The following is a 21,511-nucleotide window of genomic DNA, read 5'->3' on the forward strand; positions in this document are numbered from 1 at the left end:
TAAAATCAAGAGTTGGTCGCTCAATCAACTGGGCCACCCAGGCACCCCACTTACTGTTTTTATACACATATATACATTGTCAAATAATGACAACAATCAAGCTAATTAACACATCCATCACCTTATATAGTTACCTTTCTTTTTTTTTATTTTTTTTAAAGATTTACCCTCTTAGCAAATTTCAAGGATACAGTCCAGTACTGTTAACTAGAGTCACATGACTGTACTTCAGATCTCCAGAGCTTATGTATCTTGCATCACTGAAACTTTGCACCCCTTTACCATCATCTCCCCATTTCCTCCACCCTCCATTCCCTGGCAACCACCATCCTATTTTCTGCTTCTGTGAGTGTGACTATTTTAGATCCACATGTAAGGGAGATCATGCAGTATTTGCTATTCTGTGTCTGGCTTGTTTCACTTAGCATACTATCCTCTCCGTTCACCCATATTGTTGCAAAATGGCTGCATGTCCTTCTTTTAAAAAGGCAAGATAATATTCCATTGTATAATATGTATACTGTATATGTATGTTATGTATTTATATAATATGTAATATATAAGACATGCATTTGTATAATTTATGCAATACATAATTATGTAATATATGTAACATATAATATGTATACATACAGTATGTATATATACAATGGAATATATTTTATATGTGTATATATCACAAACAAATGACCGTTCATCTTCTGGTCTCTTCATTCCTTCACTCCTTAGGAGTGTTAAGCCCTTTCATCGTATTGCAGATATTTTTCTGGTAGTCCCAGACTTCACTTGACCTGGAAGATAGCCTCTCCCTAAGGCAACATTTAGCTACCTCTGATCAAATTTTACAGCGCATCTCTGGATGTTTGGGAAACCTTGACATTCCCCAGTGTTCTTGAAATAATTTGATGTGCCATTTGCTACTAAACTTAATCTCTTTTAGTTTGTTCCTGATTCTCTATGTATCGGAAAGCAAAACTGCTGTTTAAGGAGCAAAATTGAACAAGAAAATACCCCCGAGTTTTTGGCATGTGAGACTTTTATTAGGTGGCTGTATTGTCTGACAGCATCCATAGAGCTCTGGGATTTGAGAACCTGAGCTTTTTCTAAATGTATTTATAGGTGTAAACTATAAAGGCCTTGGGTTTTCTTCTTCAAATGCATGTTTGGAGAGGATGCTCTGCTTAATAGGAGGGCAACTTTGCAAAACTCTTGGGTAAGCATAGAGCTTGTTGGAAATGAAATCTTTATGAGATTGTCAGGAAAAGATTGTGATTTGGGCTTGTAGGAACAGTGCCTGGTGTGAGGCCCTCAGGCCATATTCTGATGGATTGGCCACAATTTACACAGTTAGCCTGTTCCTGTATAGATGGAACTCACATCCCAGTATTTCTTCTAGATTATTCTTACTGAAAAGTAATTTCTTACAGTGGGGACTTCTCGGAGGAGATGGAAACTGAATGTGGGGAGGGGAGCAGCGAGTGGGTAGTGAGTGGGAGGAGAAAGGCGCTCTCCAGCAGAAGCTCAGAAATCTTTGCTGGATGGTTCTTTGACAAAAGCTGGGAGAATGTGGATTCCATGAATGAGAATGAATATTGAGTTTCCTGGTACGCAGGTGACTGGAGACATTTTTCATTTATACTCCTCATCACTGAGTGCTTATTGAATGCAGGGTGCTAATTAAATTTTGATTAAAAAGCTGCAAGCCTCCACTTTCCAGGAGTTTACAAGATAGTTGCAGAGAGTGCAAATGACAGACCCAGAAGACTTACTTATTTTCTATAAGCTCATTGAATTTGCTCAGTTTTCTCTTAAAGTTCCATTTGCTTGCTTCAGATCTTGGTAGCTTTTAGTTCAGGGCTGTGTTTAGCAGGCATGTGGGAAATAATGGGAGGGACAAAGTCTGTTAAGTCATTTCTTGTAAATGTAAGACTGAAGTGAATCATTTCAGTGAAGTCTGGATTTGCATCTCCTGCCATAGAGCTAGCTCTTATTGAAGGGAGATAGATTTGTTTCAAGTGAAGCTGGGGCTGCTGCTAAATAGAAATAAAATATAGGGGCGCCTGGGTGGCTCAGTCGGTTAAGCGTCCAACTTTGGTTCAGGTCATGATCTCACGGTTCATGGGTTTGAGCCCCACATCAGGCTCTGTGCTGACAGCTCAGAGCCTGGATCCTGCTTCAGATTCTGTGTGTGTCTCTCTCTCTTTCTCTGCCCCTCCCCCGCTCATGCTCTCTCTCTGTCTCTCAAAAATAAACAAAAATGTGAAAAAACATTAAAAAAAAGAAATAAAACATAACCTTTCTCGGAAATCTTCAGGGCTGGTAGGGACAAGCCATTCAGGAACATATGAGTGAGGATAAAAGACTGGAGGAGTCTAGGTATTTTCAGGCAAGGATTCTACAAAGCCAAATGGAGCAAACAGACACAAATTCCCCAAATGGCCCACAGGTATGCTGGGCACGATTCAGGGCTTGCCCACCTGGCCGCCCACTGCGGAGCTCAGCCGCGAACATGATGTCTGATAGGTCTTTCACTTGTCTGGCTGGAGGCTGTCCTCCCTGAGGCCAGAGAGAGCCAAACGTCGCACTGTTATCCGCATCCCAGTGCCAAGGAGAGACTGGATGGTGAAGTGACCATGGAGGCAACTTGAGGAAAGGATGGGAGTCTTTGGTGTCTTCAAGGGTGACTTTTGTGTACACAAACAAATTCGTCCTTCACCTTTTACGTTCACTTCACACATCTTATTTTAAGTCTGGCACATTCCAATAAGATCGAAAGATATGCACCCACTGTGGAAATTGGTAGGTCACTTCACACAATTTTGGGAGCTGCCTTCTCTGCTAGCTTGAGCTGGAACAATGACCAGACCTTGATCTGGACCCTGCTGGATGCTTGTTAGGCCTCAGTGAACACAGTGTGTATTGGGATGTGCCCTCAGGTTCCACGCCTTCAATGGGGGTTGTGGTCATTTAACTCATGTCCCTGAATTCGAGTTGTGCGTGATTCCTTTCTTCATTCTTCTGTCTACATACAGTCCTACCTAATTGGATAGTCTGATTGGATTTTGCATTTCACTGGCTCTTAAAAAATATAAATGTCTTGGGGCACCTGGGTGGCGTGGTCGGTTAAGTTTCCGACTCTTGATCTCGGCTCAGGTCATGTTCTCGCAGTTTGTGAGTTCGAACCCCACATCGGGCTCTGTGCTGATGGTGTGGAGCCTCTTTGAGATTCTGTCTCTCCTTCTCTCTGCCCTTCCCCGGCTTGTACTCTCTCTCTCTTTCAAAATAAATAAACTTCAAAAAATTAAAAAATATATAAATGTCTTTTCCATCTAACTCCAAAGAATTTTGACCTTGATGGAATGTGGCATTTCTTTTTCATGTAATTTCCAAGACCATCCAGCTCTTGCAGGTTTTAAAATGATCTGTGACTGGCTTTGTCTATGTGACAACCACCTCTATCATACTGATATCAGAGGAAGGCAGGGCATAAGGTGCACGTTGTGGACTTGAAGGAGGGGGTTTGACAAGTTTTAGGGAAAGCATTGGTACAGTTCCATGGTCAGACACCGGAAGACCCACGTCAATGTAGGGAAGGGGATGGAAGCATCTAAGCAGCCCCATGTAGGGTTTTTTTTGGTTGAAATAGCATTTGAATGAATGGCCATCTGTAAAAGAGGAAAGGAAAGGCATAAGATTGAGTATAAGACTATAAAAATAGTGTCATAAAGGTTAGATTTGAGAATTATTTGAGATTTGAAACAAAAATGTCTAGAACAAAAGGGCTCTTGCTTACTTTTGAAACACAAATGCCAAAGGCTTTCTAGTGGGGGACAGAGATGGCTTAGGTACATTACTCTCTAGGGGGCGCTCGAGGATGGTCTCTGCTCCATGGACAGCATCTTGGTGTGAGCTTAAACTCAAAGGGAACCCTTAGGAGCATGGGAAGCCATTATTCTAGGAAGAAGAGATTTAGATGGGAAGAGTAAAGGAATTTCAAGTAAAAGGATCCTGCCAAATAAGTTCTTTCTTTTGTGAGGCATTCTCCTTGTCCATCCTTCCTTTATTCTCTTTGATCTAATGCTCCTGGGTTAGTAGGGCCTGGGGAGGTCTGTGCTGTCTGCCAGCCTTGCAATGTCTGACATTGAAGGCATTGCTTTGAAGTTGGAGCATTGCTTACCCAGGTTATGGGGGAGAAGGCTGGCCCCAGTGAGTGACAGAGAGTGTGCAGTTGTCTTTGTGCCTCCTGTACACATTCTCCAAGAGGCTGGAGGGGAGCTGAGGCACAGAAGGCACAGAAGGGAGATGGAAGGACTCAAGCAATCAGGAACCTACCATTTCTTTCAGAGGAAACAACTAACCGCTCTGGAAATGCGTATGGTGAGCATAATCAACACAGGCCATGTAGAATGGCTGTATTCTTATTCTGCTTCTCTCTTAAGGAAGAGGTTCTCAAGAGGAATGCTAGGGTACCTACTGATAAAAAAGGAATTGAAGTGAAGAACCTAAGTTTCTCTAAATGATTTCAAGAATCCTGAAGCAAAGAAAATATTTCCCAGGGAATCTCCAAGTGGAGTCACCCAACCACTGGGAGTGGATTTGAGGAATCGTTGAAGATGGGAGTGGTGTTGGAAGTTTGGAGATTTGCAAAAATCATTTTGATTTTTGAAAAGGGAGAGATGGCTCCTCTCCCCCACCCCTGCCAGTTATAGAATGATGGATTTGACAACCTAACTCAATCAAGAGTCAAGAATAAATTATTAAGGGAACTACTTGTGACCACTTAAAATTGAAAGTGATCAATACAATTAGTGTGGGTTTACCAAGAATAAGTCAAATCTGATCTTATTTCCTTTTTTCTAACAGAGTTAGTAGACCCAACTGTCAATTACCTGGTTAGAGCTTTAACAAGGCATCTGACAGGGACATAATAATCTCTAGACAGAACAGAACATTGTGGCAGGGGTTAGTATAATTAGGTGGATTCATAACAAAATTACTACTCAAAGGCTATTGATTCATTGACTTGGTCTCACTGTAGAAGGTTTCTAATGGCAGCTACAGGGCATCACCTAACATTTAAAAATGCTGTACTTGGCATTTTTATTTTAAAGCCCAAATGCCAGAATGCCCAAATAGCAAGAGGGACGGGAAATAATTTGTATAAAAGAATAATTTTGGAAAGATACCATAGAATCAGTTATGGACCAAGACCAAAGTATTTATTGCTGTATTTTATGTATAGAGTAGGCTGCGGAAACAAATAGACCTAAAATGTTATAATGGCTCATACATAACATAAATTTATTTCTGGTCCACGTAACAGTCTGAGGTGGATGTCTGTGGTTGGCTATGACTTTCAGTGGGGATTCAGGCTCGTTCCATCTTGGGGTTCCTTCCATCCCCAAGGGCCTTGTTAACATCTACCCCTAGATATACATCCAGAAAGAGAAGAACATGCTTTTTTTTTTTTAATGTTATTTCTGCTATGGAATATTTCAAACGTGTGTAAAAGGAGAGAGATACTAAAGTTGATCCCAAATACTCATCATTCAGATTCAACAATGATCAACTTAAGCCCATTCTTGTTTTGTCTATATCCCTCCCCCTACTTCCTCCTTCCTCTCCCCACTTGGATTGTTTTGATGCCAAACCCTGCCATCATATCATTTGATATGTAAGTATATAGAGTAAAACCTTGGATTGCAAGTAACTTGTTCTGCGAGTGTTCTGCAAATCGAACAAGCATTTCTAATAAATTTTAACTTGATAAACGATGATATAACTTGACAATAACTTGATAAGTGATGTCTTGGAATATGAGTCATACGTGATGCCAAATGTCACATGATCACAACTGAACCAACGATTCTTGAAATGCACTTTGATTTACAAGTGCTTTAGGTTACAAGCATGTTTCCGGAACAAATTATGCTCACAGACCAAGGTTTTGCTGTATCTCTAAAAAAGAAGGACTCTATTTTTAAAAGCATAACATTGGTATTACTCCTAATATGCTGACAACAGTTTCTTAATATTATCAAATACCTCTTTGGTGTTCACATTTCCCTGATTCACATTCTCTCTCTCCTTCTCAACAGCTTATTTGAATCAAGGAGGGACACACTGCGGTTGTTTGATGTGACTCTTGGGTCTCTCTTATCTATGGGCCTCCATCCCCACTTTTGCCCTTGTAATTTTTTGGTTAGGCTGCTGGTCCTGTAGAGTTGCCCACAGTCTGGATGTTGCTGATTGCCTCTCCACTGCATGGTTTAACATGTTCATCTGCATTTCCCCTAAACTTAAAATTTTATCTAAAGCCTTGTCCAGAGTCAGGTTGATTTGGGGGGCAAGTTTACTTCATAGAGGATAGTATATATCACTGCGTAAACTTACTATTTCATTAAGAATTTGTAAAGTGGTGATATTCTATCATTTATTCCTCATTTTTCAGTCAAAGTCCCTCTATAAAGAGAGACATTTCTCATGAACTTTTTGGGTATTCTGATGTCATACTTGTTTCTTAAATACCTTGAGTTGCCTATACCCCGTGTTGGCTGTGACTAAGTCACGTGGCCACACCTACCTGCCAGGAAGGCCGGGCAGTGCCATCTAGCTGTGGGCCTGGGAAAAAGAGGGAATGGAACTTGACCAGCAGCTGGCAGTCTCTGCCACATTTGCATAGACAAAGTGAAGTTTGCCAGGGATATATTTAAGGTCCATGAATCCTGCTGTCCTGTTTAGAATGGGAGGGACCTGGCTTAGCAGCAGCACAAATGGAAAAGACTCAGAGGAGCTGGTTAACTGTGAGCTCTGAGGAAACACTGGGCTATAGCTGCCCGAAGTATTAATTAAAAAACCCGTGCATGGCAGCAATAGCAGCCCTCCATGGCACTTGGGGTGCCATCAACAGGCTACGTGGTTGCTGAAAAGGCCATTAGGATGGTGGGGGATTCAAAGCCATATCTTGGGAGGAATGGCTGGCAGAGCTGAGATTTTTAACCCAAAGACTCTGATGGGACTTGAGAGGATTCTGAAGGGCTATTTCCTGGAAAAGGAATTACGCTGGATCTGAGTGGACCCAGGGGAGAACCAGGATGGGAACAGTTACACTGAGGCAGATGATGCTTGAACATAGGATGCTTTTCTCTTGTTTGCTATGACTTATTTTAGTAGTCATAACTATGTTTTGGTGGAATCAGCTGCCTTGGAGACAGTGTGGCTCCTTGTTTCTGGAAGGATGTGATGAGGGATTTGGGCACCACTTGACAGAGATGGGGGTGGGGAGCTCAAGAGTAGTTGGGTGGATGTGCTTTGTCCCTTCTGCCCCCCAAGAGACTGAAGATCAGATGAGTCATGGGACATCATGTGTGTTAATTGGGTGAAACTGCATGTTCAGAAAAGGTCGAGCAGCCACGGGGAAGAGTATGTACTTAATGTTTTAGGTGATTTTTTTTTTGTTTATTTCTTATAAAAAACAATTATTGTTTAACTTTCGACTAAACTTCTACAAAGATGAAAAAAATTGGGGGGGGAGATTCAAAATATACTTGACAGCCATTTATTTTTATTTTTTTAAGTTAAAAAAATTTTCTTTAATGTGTACTTACTTTTTAGAGAGAGAGAGAGAGAGAAACAGCATGGATGGGAAAGGGACAGACAGAGAGAGAGAGGGAGACACCGAATCGGAAGCAGACTCCAGGCTCTGAACTGTCAGCACAGAGCCTGACACGGGACTCAAACCCAGGAACTGTGAGATCATGACCTGAGCTGAAGTTGGACACTTAGCCAACTGAGCCACCCAGGCACCCCTATTTTTTTAAGTTTTTAAAATGCTTGTTTATTTACTGAGAGACAGACAGCGTGCGTGAGTGGGGGGGAGGGGCAGAGAGCAAGGGAGAGAGAGTATCCAAGCAGGCTCTGTGCCGCCAGCCCAGAGCCCAGTGGGGGGCTCGATCCCATGAAACTGGAGATCATGACCTGAGTGGAAATCAAGAGTTGGTCCCTTAGCCAACTGGGCCACCCAGGTGCACCGTTTATTTTTGGGTGCGCTCTCAATGGCCATTTACATTATTCATTCCCTATTCGTGGAGCACGCCTACATGCCAGCTCTGTGCTAGGTTCTGGGTACAAAGGTCAGTAACAGGTGGGGCTGATGTCCTGAAGGTTTTGGTCAGATGGGGAGGCAGAGGTGCAGAGGAGTAAAGGTGCTTGTGCGTGGAAGAGCGTGTGTGCACAGCTAGGGAGTGAGGAGGCTGGAGGGACCACGTGGGCAGGGATGTGCAGGGTAGTTTAATGGAATCATGTGAGGGAGATACCCTAATGAAACTCTGAAGGCTGAATAGAAACCAATCAGATGAGCAGGGGAAGGTCATTCCCAAAGAGGCCCTTCTCTGGGGACAACTTGAGGAAAGGGAGTGAGGAGGGGAGAGTGTGGCATTCTGGGATGCGGTGGCACAGGAGGGGCTGCAGGGAGACGGAAGGGCCGCAGGGAGCTGGTCCTGAAGGCTTGGGGGAACTGTGCTAAAGGCTGGGGCTTCTTCCGGAACACCCCTGACTCGGTCTCCGGGGCTTGTGGAAACCCCGTAGAACCCTGAGCTGCAGGCTGGCACCCTCGATTCCGGGTCCTGCTCTGCTGTAACCTTCTGACCGCACACCGGCCGCTTTCCTGTGTGCAGCCTTGGTTTGTGCATCTACAAGGTGGGGAGGGTGAATTAGGAGAAACAGGATGGCTGCTTTGGAGTCAGATAGCCTGGGTTCAAATCCTACCTCCAACTTGTATTAGCTGTTATTTAACCTGCGTGCCCTTTAATTGGTACAGTAAGAATAATAATGCCCAGGGGGCAGCCAAGCAAGCAGGGCACTCTCCCCCCCTGCTACTAGACCAGTTTCCCTTTCATCTGTTTTATTTTTTTAATTAAAAAAATTTTTTTAACATTTTAATTAGTTTTTTATTTTTAAAATTCTTTTTAACGTTTATTTATTATTGAGAGACAGTGAGAGACAGAGCACGAGCATGTGAGGGGCAGAGAGAGAGAGAGAGAGGAAGACACAGAATCTGAAGCAGGCTCCAGGCTCTGAGCCGTCAGCACAGAGCCTGATGCGGGCCTCGAATCCAGACCATGAGATCAGGACCTGAGCCAAAGTCGGAAGCCTAATCCACTGAGCCACTCAGGTGCCCCTAATTAAAAAAATTTTTTTAAATGTTTATTTATTTTTGAGAGAGAGACAGAGTGCGAGCAGGGGAGGGTTAGAGAAAGAGGGAGACACAGAATCCCAAGCAGGTTCCAGGCTCTGAGCTGTCAGCACAGAGCCTGATGCAGGCCTCCAACCCATGAACCGTGAGATCATGACTGGAGCCGAAGTTGGCGCTTAACCGACTGAGCCACCCAGGTGCCCCCTGCCTTCACCTGTTTTAAATATTAGGGTTCCAGTAACATTTATGTGAAAAGTAAGTTGTCAATATAACTTAGAAAACCACTGTGCTAGATAATATCTAGTTTCCTGAGATTATAAAATTCTATGATTCTATGATTTAAAATTATAAAGAGGATAAGTCGCCTTTGATTCCTTAGTTCCCATTTATAAATTCTGTCTGCTTCTATTTCCTTCCCTACTGGCCACTTTCCCAGCTCTCTCTGCCTCATTCCCCAGAATACCTCCCTTTAAAAATATTTCTTCACCCTATAACTACAATTAGCATGAGAACCTTTATGTCAGCCTCCTGATTAAGTCAACTGCCACAAAGATGTTAATATCTGATAACAGCTAGGTTTCTTTCTTTCTTTTCTTTCTTTCTTTCTTTCTTTCTTTCTTTCTTTCTTTCTTTCTTTCTTTCTTTCTTTCTTTCTCTTTCTTTCCTTTCTTTTCTTTCTTTCTTTCCTTCTTTCTTTTCCTTCCTTCCTTCCTTCCTTCCTTCCTTCCTTCCTTCCTTTCTTCCTTCCTCTCTCTCTCTTTCTCTTTCTCTTTCTCTCTTTCTCTCTCTCGCCTCATAGTGGAGGTCTGGAGAAGCAAAATCTTCTACCTAAAGGAATGAGTCCCTAATGGAAGATTTTCAGGCTCAGACTTGGGTGGGGGATGTTTTTTGAGGAAGAGTAGCCTTTCTATCAAATTTCAGCCTATTAGCAGCCACTGCCTCAGCTGCAATTTGTCCTTTTTATCACCAAGGATCCCACGTGTGCAGAGTGGAGAAGGGAGTGTGTGTGATCTGGTGTCAGTGTTTACTATAGGGGAAAGCTCTGAGCCTCATTTAATTGTCTGATTATGTTTCCAAATTCTTACTGTGGTGGGAAACATCAACTCATAGAATGTCCGGGAGAGTACCACTTTCCTCATTGGACCCTAGCATCAGGTTCGATGATAATTCTGTTTATACCTATGGGCATGCCTTTCTTTCAGAAGTAGATGTCAGCCAAGGATTCAGGCACAAGTGATTTGTAAAGGAGGTGCTCCCGGGAGGAGGGGGTGGAGGAAGCAGAACAGGAAAGGAGAAAGAGCCTAGCAAGGGTCCGATTTCAGCTGGATCCCAAAGGGTGTCTGGCATGTAAATTGCACCTCAGAGTTTGCGTCTTCTGGAGGAAAGGAGCTGGACCCTTGTGCCAGTCAGCCATTGGCAAGCCACCCCCACTGAACGGACTGTCATTGTGGCTCTTGGTAGCAGAGCGCACAGAAGCTGGAGCGTGGGTGTGCAACCCCAGGAAGGGGGTCCGGGACGTCTGGGCGGGCACCCAGTGTCTGCTGCAAATTCTCCCTCACTCCAGCCCCACGGTGAGGCTTCAGCAGGCTCATTGGTAGTGGATGTTAAGTCATTACACACACATTTCTGGGGATGCTCAAAGAGGTGTCACTAAGGTGGTGAACAGGGTGTGCTGGTCACAAAGCCCAAGAGAGAAGATGGCTCGGTCAGCTCTGGGCTGATAATTCTGCTGAGTCTAAAAGGATAGCTCAGGGGGAATTTGTGCTTTTCCTGTGCGGACTCTCTCCCCCAAGCTCTGATTGTGCGTTTGAGGGTGAACAGGGACCGGCATCGTGGGAGTCCTGGTACCGGACCGTCTCTGGGGCTGAAAACGGGATCGTGTTTAATTCTTCATGGTTCTGTGCCTCCCGGCAGTCTGCTTTAGTTCTCTTCCACGAGAGTATACATTCTTCAACTGCTGTCCACTTGGCCCGACTTAATTTGTAAGACCAAGAAATTGGTCTTAGATGTGAATCTCTAAAACCAACCCCATATTTCATGTAGTTCTGGGCAACAGTGTAGGGGGAGGGGCTTGCTTACCCCGTGTTTGTTGTGTATTGTGCTAAAAGGAATAGTGTGATGTTGCTGTTGCTGGGTGGGTAACAGGAATGTGTTCATTCAGCTTTACCAAATTAAATTTTTTGTGGTTTAGGAGAGGATAAAGCAGTGAATCTCTGTAGAGTTTCTGGAATTATTCGTCAGGCCCAGCTGGTCTCCCTAAAGCCCATTTTCTTCACGCTCGTGGTTGAGTGTAGTTTCCATGAGGGAATTTGTTTTTGAAGATAAACTTGCAGGTCTTTTCATCTGAAAGTTAAAACTTTCTTGAGAAAACACAAATTTAAAAGCAAAAGCAAAACAAACATAAGCAAAGCAAATCAAATTGAGGGTACAATAGAACAGGATTCAACATGATTAAAAGCTTATTCTTCTCTCGCACAAAAAGTGTGGAAGTAGGAAATTCGGAGTTGCTATTGTACTTCCAAGGAGTTTCCAGAGCCCCAGGCTCCTTCTGTTGTCATCTGCGGCTGCTAATAAGGTGTGGACCTCACTCTCATGTGCATGATGGCTGCTGGGGCTCCAGTCTTCACATCTGAGTTCCCAGCAACAGGGTGGAAGAAGGGTGTACCTGTCGTTAAGATACTTCCTGGAGAGTTTCGTAGGACACTTCCATTTATGTATCATTAATTACATTACAGTCACGTGATCACAGCTAGCTGGAAGAGGGGCTGAGATATGTGGCCTTTTAGCTTGTCAATAATTACATAGCTAAAAGTTAGGTTTGCCAAGCAAAGGAGGAGGAGCAAATGGATGTGGAGTATGTAGCTAGCCAGTTCTAGTTTCCCGATGTTGCCAAGTTCCCTGGGGCACTGACCCTGGTCTGTCCCCTGGTCTGGCCGTTGCTTCTCTGTATCAGGGGCTGAGCAGCCTCCTGGGTGGTGCTGAAGACTTGAGAGAATCATTAACTGTGTTTCAATAAATGCATCCATGTGGCAGTTTCCATGTGACTGAGAACTGCCCATTTGAGAGGTAGCCAGATTGCAAATCCATACCTACAGTCTGGGAGTTGTGACTTTTGATTTGGGGCTTTTATTTATTTTGATTTTTTAATGTTTATTTATTTTTGAGAGAAGGAGAGAGAGTGTGAGTGGGGGAGGGGCAGAGAGAGGGGGAGACACAGAATCTGAAGCAGGCTCCAGGCTCTGAGCTGTCAGCACAGAGCCCAACGCGGGGCTCGAACCCATGAACCGTGAGATCATGACTTGAGACGAAGCTAGATGCTTAACCGACTGAGCCACCCAGGTGCCCCTCGATTTGAGGCTTTTATTTGAAACCACTATTTGTTTTCTCTGTGAGTGGAATCTGACAGTGTGCAGTGGCACCTGGGAGACTGGCAGACAGGTGGACCTCTCATTGGTTAGCCTTCCTTTTTTGTGGCTCTGGAGGATGGGTGCTCCCTGAGCCCCTGCAGAGGAAATTTCCAGGGATGCTACATGACTTGTATTTGCTGACAGATCACTGGTGACAGACCAAAGTCTCCAAACACGGAAGTCTGAGAGCCACGTTCATGTCATGCTTCAAAAACTAGACACAGGATGAATTTCATTTTTACAGCAAGTATCCACCTGACCTTGCTTTCCAGTTTGAGTCCTAGAATCGAACTCGTCTAAACAAAGCCCAGAGGTGTCACTCCTGGCATGCTTCATGAGCTGACTCTCACTTCAGGACCCCTCACCCTGCAACTCCCCTCCAGGCACACCCTGAACTGGGGGTAGGGTGGGTCACCAGGCTTCTCAAGATCTGCTGCCTTTGGACTTGTCTTGTTTGGCTGGGAATGTACAGGCAGATCCACTTTCCTCCTTCAAATTCTGTTCTAATGGTCCCTCTTGCAGTTTCTTCAGTAAGAAATACCAGCCTTCTGGGCCTTCATTTTCCCATTTGTAAAAAAGGGATGGTAAGCCCAAAAGTTTTTTTGAGGATTCCAATTCTGCTGCTAATAATGACCTTTTGAACAGGAAACGCACTGCATTAAAGACATTTTGCTGTCCACTTTCTAGACGGGGGAGAAGCACGATACATTGTAAGTGAATGACAGAGCTAATAATAAGCATGACATATGGATTACCTGGAACTATGGTAGGCATTTTATACAGTTTTTTAGATAATAGTTTTATTGAGATATAATTCACATACCATACAATTCATCCATTTAAATGTTTTTATGTATTTTTGAGAGAGTGCAAGCAGGGCAGGGGCAGAGAGAGGGGGACAGAGGGTTAGAACCAGGCTCTGCACTGACAGCAGAGAGCCCGACACAGGGCTCAAACTCATGAACCGTGAGATCATGACCTGAGCCGAAGTCCAACCCTCAACCCGACTGAATCACCCAGGTGGCCCCATACAATTCATCCTTTTGGGGTGTATAATGATTTTTAGTGTATTCACAGATATGTGCAATCATCACACAGTCTGAGCTCTCAACTCTTAGCTCTCCTTCCCAGTCCTCAGCAACCATAAATCTACTTTCTGTCTCTGTAGAACTGCCTATTCTGGGCATTTCGTGTAAATGGGGTCATATGATACGCGGCCTTTTGTGTCTGACTTCTTTCACTTAGCATAAAGTTTTCAAGGTTCATCCATGTTGTTGTGTCTTCAGTACTTGATTCCTTCTTATTAATATAATTTTGAAAAAATGTTTATTCATTTTTTGAGAGAGAGAGGGAGAGAGAGAGCAAGCGGGGGAGAGGCAGAGAAAGAGGGAGACACAGATTCCAAAGCAGGCTCCAGGCTCTGAGCTGTCAGCACAGAGCCCAACGCGGGGCTCGAACCCACAAACTGCGAGATCATGACCTGAGCCAGATCATGACCTGACACGAAGTCAGACTCATAACCAACTGAGTCACCCAGGCTCCCCTTCATTCCTCCTTATTGCTGGGTGATCCCATTGTTTGTATACACATCTCGTCCATTCACCAGTTGATGGACAGTTGTGTTGTTAATGCTTCTATAAGCATGTACATACGAGTCTTTGTGTGGACCTATAGTTCCATTTCTTTTGGGCAGATACCTTGGAGTGGAATTACTGGGTCCTATGGTAACTCATATGTTTACATGTATCATTTCTGATCTTCCTAAGAATCCCATAAAACAAATTATTATCTCCATTCTACTGATGATAAAACCGAGGCTGGGGCAGGGTAAACATCTTGCTAATAAGATACAGCTAGTAGGGGGCTGATCTTGGATTTGAACTCAAGTCTTCCTAATTCCAAAGCCAGGAGTTCTTTCTACAGTGCTGGGCAGCCAGGGTTTAGCTCTGTATCTGATCTTGCAACTGCCAATATAGGAAGGTTACCACTGTCAGCAAAGTCGGTTCTTCAACCGACAACAGAAACCAGGGTGCACCCAAAAATCAAGAACAGAGACACAAAAGCAAGAAAGCATATTTACATTGGCCTCTCCCAAGACCTGGGAGGTCCTGCTTATATAGACAAAGTTTCCTCCTCCTGATTGGTTGGAAGGGCCTCATTTTGATTGGTCAATATTGGCAGGTAACTCAGGCAGCTCATTGGCCCTTTTTGGAGCCGGGGGTCTTCTGTTTTAAGTCCAGGTAGCTTATAGGGCCACCTCCTGGTTCTGCTCAGAAAGGGAGGGAATTAAGGAGAGCAGGTAACATGCCCCTAACTGTCTCACCATGGGCTCGTGAGAGGTGGCTCTGATCTCCTTTAAATCACATGGCTGTCCTGCTAGAAGCCCACAGTGTGAAGTCCACTAGATACTGGACTTAAATGGAATTTCCTCTTTCCAGTGACATGTAGCGTTTTGAAGCTGGACTCCATCTCAAGTGTAAATGTTTCGTTACAGATGCCCAAATTGTTGACTGTTAATTGCATTTGCACCCTTTCTTCTGGTCTAGCAGCGGCGACACCCTGACTATAGAAACACACTGTTTCCTTGGCGCCGCCGCCGCCAGATTGTTCCACAATAATGCACACCTCTGACAATTCTTGGCAGCTTTGTGCACCCCTTGTTGAGTCATTGTGATTCCCAGCTCTGGGACAGTGCGCAGCAGATGGTGTGGCCGACGCTGGCTCTGCAGCTGTGCCGTCAGGAGTCCCTGAACCGAGGCGTGGGTCGTGGGAGCAAAGCTAGACAGAATGTGCCCTGCGATTTCAGGAAGAAAATATTTAACTCAATTGGTTTTTTACCCCCAGAATATTGCTGTGTGTAAACAGCTGATTTTGCTAAAAAAAAAAAAAAAAAAAAAGGCTTCAAAAAAAAAATCATAGCGATACTTTTATGTATCAGAGTGGCCTTCTCTAAAGAGCCAACTGCTTTGCTAATATTTAGGACCATTAATTCTATGAGCTGAGGCAGGGAGCAGACGATTTTTAGGCAACCTTATTTTTAGTGTGAAATTATATGGGATAAAGAAAATTTAAATAAGCCTAGCCCAATGATCATTTTAGCGTTTGGTACACTTCTTTCCAGGCTTTTTTCTTTATGCACAGGATTAAAAACAAATCTCGTAGGGTGCCTGGGTGACTGAGTCGGTTGAGCATTAGACTCTTGATTTTTGTTCAGGTCATGATCCCAGGGTCATGGGATCAACCCTGTGTGGGGCTCCCTGCCTGAGTGGGGAGTGGAGCCTGCTTAGGATTCTCTCTCTTTCCTTCCCTCTCACCCTCTGCCTCTCTGCCCTGCTTGTGCACACTCTCTCTCAAATAATAATGAAAAAAACTAAAAACACCCGAATCTCATTCTGACATATATACACAATTTGATATCACTCCATTCCTTATTGTAATTATACAATATTAAATGTATTATAATTTCCCCCATGTTATTACATTATTTTTATGGCTATTTAATTTTTTAATGTTTCTTTGAGAGAGAGAAAGAGAGAGAGAGAGAAAGAGAAAATGAGAATGAGTGGGGGAGGGGCAGAGAGAGAGGGAGACAGAATCCGAAGCAGGCTCCAGGCTCCGAGCTGTCAGCACAGAGCCCAAAGCGGGGCTCGAACTCACCAACGGTGAGATCATGACCTGAGCTGAAGTCCAACACTTAACCAACTTAGCCACCCAAGTGTCTCTTTTTGTGACTGTTTAAAATGGTGCCAACATTTGGTTAGATTTAAGAATTTATTTTACTATTTGCTGATATTGGACATTTAGATTATTCTTGCGCATTTAGGATTATTTCTTTAAGAGAAATTCCCAGAGATGGAATGTAGAAGGGTCTCTAATATCTGTTGCTGAATTGCTTTCCAAAAATGGTTGAAGTTATTTATACTTCTCCTGGCAGGATGAGAATGCTGGTTTCACCCTGTCTTCACCAGCCTAACCTTGCAGGTATTGGAAAGTTCACGTTTTGGTTGGGGGGAAAGTTGTGCTCAGAGAGAAGATAAAAACTGTTCTCTATTTTGGGGGAGGGTGTCCTGAGAAGGCAGGGACTCATGTCAAGGAGGGAGAAATCAGCATATGTGTATAATAAAAAAACAAAACCAAAAGTTTTTTTTTTCAACGTTTATTTATTTTTGGGACAGAGAGAGACAGAGCATGAACGGGGGAGGAGCAGAGAGAGAGAGGGAGACACAGAATCGGAAACAGGCTCCAGGCTCTGAGCCATCAGCCCAGAGCCTGACGCGGGGCTCGAACTCCCGGACCGTGAGATCGTGACCTGGCTGAAGTCGGACGCTTAACCGACTGCGCCACCCAGGCGCCCCGCAAAAGTTTGTTTTAACAATGTTAGAAGAAAGACTGTTTTTCTATTCTCTCTATAGAAAAATAAACTCATTATCTCACGGAAAGGTGAACAAAGACTATAGAATCCGCAATGGAGGAAATTAGGATTACAGATGTACAAGAAGCAGTTATTTAATGAAAAAAGTGGCTTTATAAGTGGTTCTGGATGTTTTCCAGCTTTTAAAAATCATAATTTGTCATTTTATTTTCTTATTCGAATATCCAGTTTTGCACCTAATTTTGTATTTGCAGTTTTTTCATTGTAAAAAACATATCACTTGAAATTTACCCTCTTAACAAATTTTTAAGTGTATAATACAGTCATGTGAATTACATGCACTTTGTTGTACAGTTTATTTGCATTTTAAAAATTATTTTTCTCTAAGAGGGTCCCACAAACTATAAATTTCGGGGCCCACAAACCTGAATCTGCCCCTGTCCTCAGACCTTCCCCCCTTGTGGTACATTCCAAACCATATGTTTATATTTTCTTTTCTTTTCTTTTCTTTTCTTTTCTTTTCTTTTCTTTTCTTTTCTTTTCTTTTCTTTTCTTTTCTTTTCTTTTCTCTTCTTTCTTTTTTTTTTTTTTTTAATGTTTATTTACTTATTTTTGAGAGAGATGGCAGGGAGGGGCAGAGAGAGGGAGAAAGAGAATCTCAATCAGACTCCACACTGTCAGCACAGAACCCAATGCGGGGCTTGAACTCACGAGTTGTGAGATCATGACCTGAGCCAAAACCAAGAGTCAGACGCTTAACCGACTGAGCCACCCAGGTGCTCCTCCTCTCTCTTTTTTAAATAACCGTTTTATTGAGATTCACATACTATAAAGTTCACTCTTTTAAAATATGCATTTTAGTGGTTTTGGTGTACTCACAGAACTGTGCAGTCATCACCACTATCTAATTTCAGAGCATTTTCATTATGCCCCAAAAGGAAACGCTGCACCTGTTAGCGGGCTTCCCCATTTCCCTCCCCCCCCCCCCCCCCCCCCCCCGTCCTTGGGAACCACTGATCTCCTTTCTGTCTCATGCATTTACCTATCTTGGACAGTTCATCTAAATGGAATCATGTAGCCCGTGGTTCTTTGTGGCTGGCTTCTTTCATTTAGCATAGCGTTTGCAAGGCTCGTCATGTGGCATATGTCAGTACTTCCTTCTTTTTTGAATTGCTGAATAAGATTCTATTGTATGGATATACCACTTTTTTTGTTTACCATTCATCAGTTGGTGGATATTTGGGTTGTTTCTGCCTTTTGGCTGTTATGAATACTATTGCTATAAATGTTTACGTGCGAGTCTTTGGAGATAAGTTTTCATTTCTCTTGTGTAAATATCTTGGAGTAGCATCGCTGGTTATGTGGTAACTGTGTGTTTAATATTTTGAGGAACTGCTGGACTCTTTCCCGAAATGGCTGCGCCATTTTGCAACTTTACCTGTCCTTGCCAACACTTGTTATTGTCTGTCTTTGAATTTAGCCATCTCAGTGGGTATAAAATGGTATCTTCCTCCATACTTAATTGATGCTTAATTTATATACTTAAAACTGTTTAATACTAATGACATTAACACACGAGGGGCTTCCATTATGGCTTGATTGTAGGGACAAGAACATATACATTCACTAATTGTTCTGAATACGTATAACAAATTTAAAATATAAATGAATTTAAACCCTCTTTGAGCCCTTCGTTCTGTTTGTTAAAACTCAAGCTATATTCTTGGCTTATTTTATTCTTTATTTAAAAAAATTTTAATTATATACACACACACACATTTTTTAGAGAGAGAACGAGTGAGCAAGCACAAGCAGGGGAGAGAGGCAGAGGGAGAGAATCTTAAGCAGGTTCTGTGCTCAGGGTGAAGCCTGATGCAGGGCTCAGTTTCACAAACATGGGATCATGACCTGAGCTGAATTTAAGTCAGACGCTCAACTGACTGAGCCACCCAGGTGACCTGGCTTATTTTATTCTTAGAGTTTAAAAATATTCAGGGGGTGGCTCAGTTGGTTAAGCGTCCAACTTTGGCTCAGGTCATGATCTTGTGGTTCATGAGTTTGAGCCCCGTGTCGGGCTCTGTGCTGACAGCTCAGAGCCCGGAGCCTGCTTTGGATTCTGTGTCTCCCTCTCTCTTTGCCCCTTCCCCATTCTTGCTCTCTCTCTCTCTCAAAAATAAATAAACATTAAAAAATAGTTTAAAAAATATTCAGGCAATTTGTAGACTCCTTTTTAAAAATATTTCACTGCAGGACAATCATTTGGAGCACAGAACATTTCATCTACCATGACCCAGATTTCCAGCCCAGTACATCTTATTTTCATCTGTACCAATTTCACAGGACTGTTGTAAAAATTAAGCTAGATTATGTATGTCAAATACACAACACACTAAGTCTTCACTAAATATTGGCTACAAAACTCCTGGTTGTAAGGAGAATGGCCACATATCAGGTCAGTTCCAAATCTTTTGTATCCAGTTTACATCAATGACATTGAAATAGGAAGTGTTTGCATAGACTCCCTCCCTTGGCTGGTTTCACTGGCTGGGGTCTAAACATACCTGAGTCCTTCATTTCTCTGACCAACTAACTTATTCAGAGCTGGAAAGCTTATAGCCATAAAATCTCTACCTAAAACTTTCTTGAAGTAGACGAATTTATGGACTTATTTTAAGGAGTGCTTTTTGCAGCTTAAATCTGGAAACACCATCTATATATTTCCTGATTCTTTTGCTTTCTGAGGACTGTCAGCCATATTCTCTATAACTGAACGGTCCATCCAAACTTTCCTGCAAAGGCAGTTGGCCAAACATCACCCCTAATGACACTCAAACTGTAAACATCTAACAATACCCATAGTGGGACATATTACAGTGAAGACAAACTAAAAAAAAGTGTTGGCAGTTTTTTGGAAGTGCATGTACATACTTTTATTGAAAAGAAATCCTTGTTTCACCAATGAAATGGATAACCGTTCAAATTAAATGTGTAAATGCTTTTAAACTTGTCATTTGTTGATTGTGTTCCATGGGCAGAGAGCCCTGCTGGCTTTACTAAAGAGGATTAGAGATATGGACTTGTATAAAAACAGTGGAACCTGGTGATCTTAGCTGGCAGAAAATCATGTGTAAAAAATAACAGCCAGGCAGAAAAATATAAATGAAAGTGATTCAAATCTTTACCTAGTCTCTTGAGTAATGTCAGTAGGGAGAGGACGGTCTTGATGTGGAATAAAACTTCTGAAAACTCCTTTTGAGATATCTCTTTTACTCACAGTCTTTCTCTATACCAGACAGTGACCTGAAAATCCTCTCTGTCCTTCCTCTCTCTGTACCCCCTAAACCTTTCCTGCAAGTTCAGTTCATGCTTTTCTTTCCTTTTCCCAAGATTTCCCACGGTGGCCATCCTAAGAATCTCTCTCTGTCCCCTCAGTATTCTGTTCCTCTTCTTTATTTCCCCTTTTACCATGTCCTTCTCATAGATACTGGTCTCCAAAGATGGCCCCAAGGGACCATACTTCTGGTATTCGTGCCCTTGTGTCACCCCTTCTTCTTGAATCAGAGCTGGCCCTGTTACTTATAGTCAACAAGAATGTCTCTGATTTCTTTTGAGGCGAGGTAAGACAAAGAGCCCTGCAACTTTTACCTTGGCTTCTTAGAAATCTTGCTTTGAGGGAAGCCAGGTATAGAGGGTTAAATAGTGTTCCTTAAAAATTCCTGTCAACCCAGAACTTACTTGGAAATAGGGTCTTTGCAGATGTAATTAGTTAAAGATAGTGAGATGACATCATTTTGGATTTAGTTAGAGTGGGCCCTAAATCTATTGGTAGCCTTGGAAGGGGAGAGGATACAGAGAGACCCAGAGCAGAAAGCCATGTGAAGACAGAGGCGGACAGTGGAGTGGTGCCACTGGGTGATAGCGAGTGTGGAGGGCTCCTGGCAGCCACGAGAAGCCACAAGGAAGCAAGGAAGTCTTCTTTCTGAGAGAATCCAGAAGGAACCCTGCGAACACCTTGGTTTTGGACTTCTGGCATCCTGAACTCTCAGAGAATGAACTTCTGTTGTTTTAAGCCATCCAGTTTGTGGTAATTTGTCATGTCGGCCCTAGGAAACTAGGATACCACCTGACACGCTAGGACCACAGTGCTCCGGAGACACACAGGATGGCTCAGTGGAGAGAGTGGTGCCCAGCTGGCCAGTCACCAGCTGTGACTGAAGAAGTCCTCTTAAACATATCTCCCAGTTGAACCTCCTGACCCCAGCCTCAGCCAATATCTGATCACAGCTGTACGAGTGACTCAAGTGAGAGCAGCCTTGATAAACCCAGTAAACGCGTAGAACCATGAGAGGGAACACTAAAGAAAGGAAAGAAAGGAAGGAAGGAAGGGAGGGAAGGAAGGAAGAAAAATGTTAAGCCACTCAGTTCTATGGTGATTTGTTATATTGCCAAGATCTTGATGGACGACCTTCCCGCTGACCATTGCCTCCTGCAAATGAGGCTCATCCCTCATCTTTCCCGTGAGAATCAGCTCCTACCCTG

Source organism: Puma concolor, chromosome D2 (genome assembly GCF_028749965.1).
Source record: "Puma concolor isolate L17-30 chromosome D2, mPumCon1.1.hap2, whole genome shotgun sequence".
Taxonomy (NCBI): domain Eukaryota; kingdom Metazoa; phylum Chordata; class Mammalia; order Carnivora; family Felidae; genus Puma; species Puma concolor.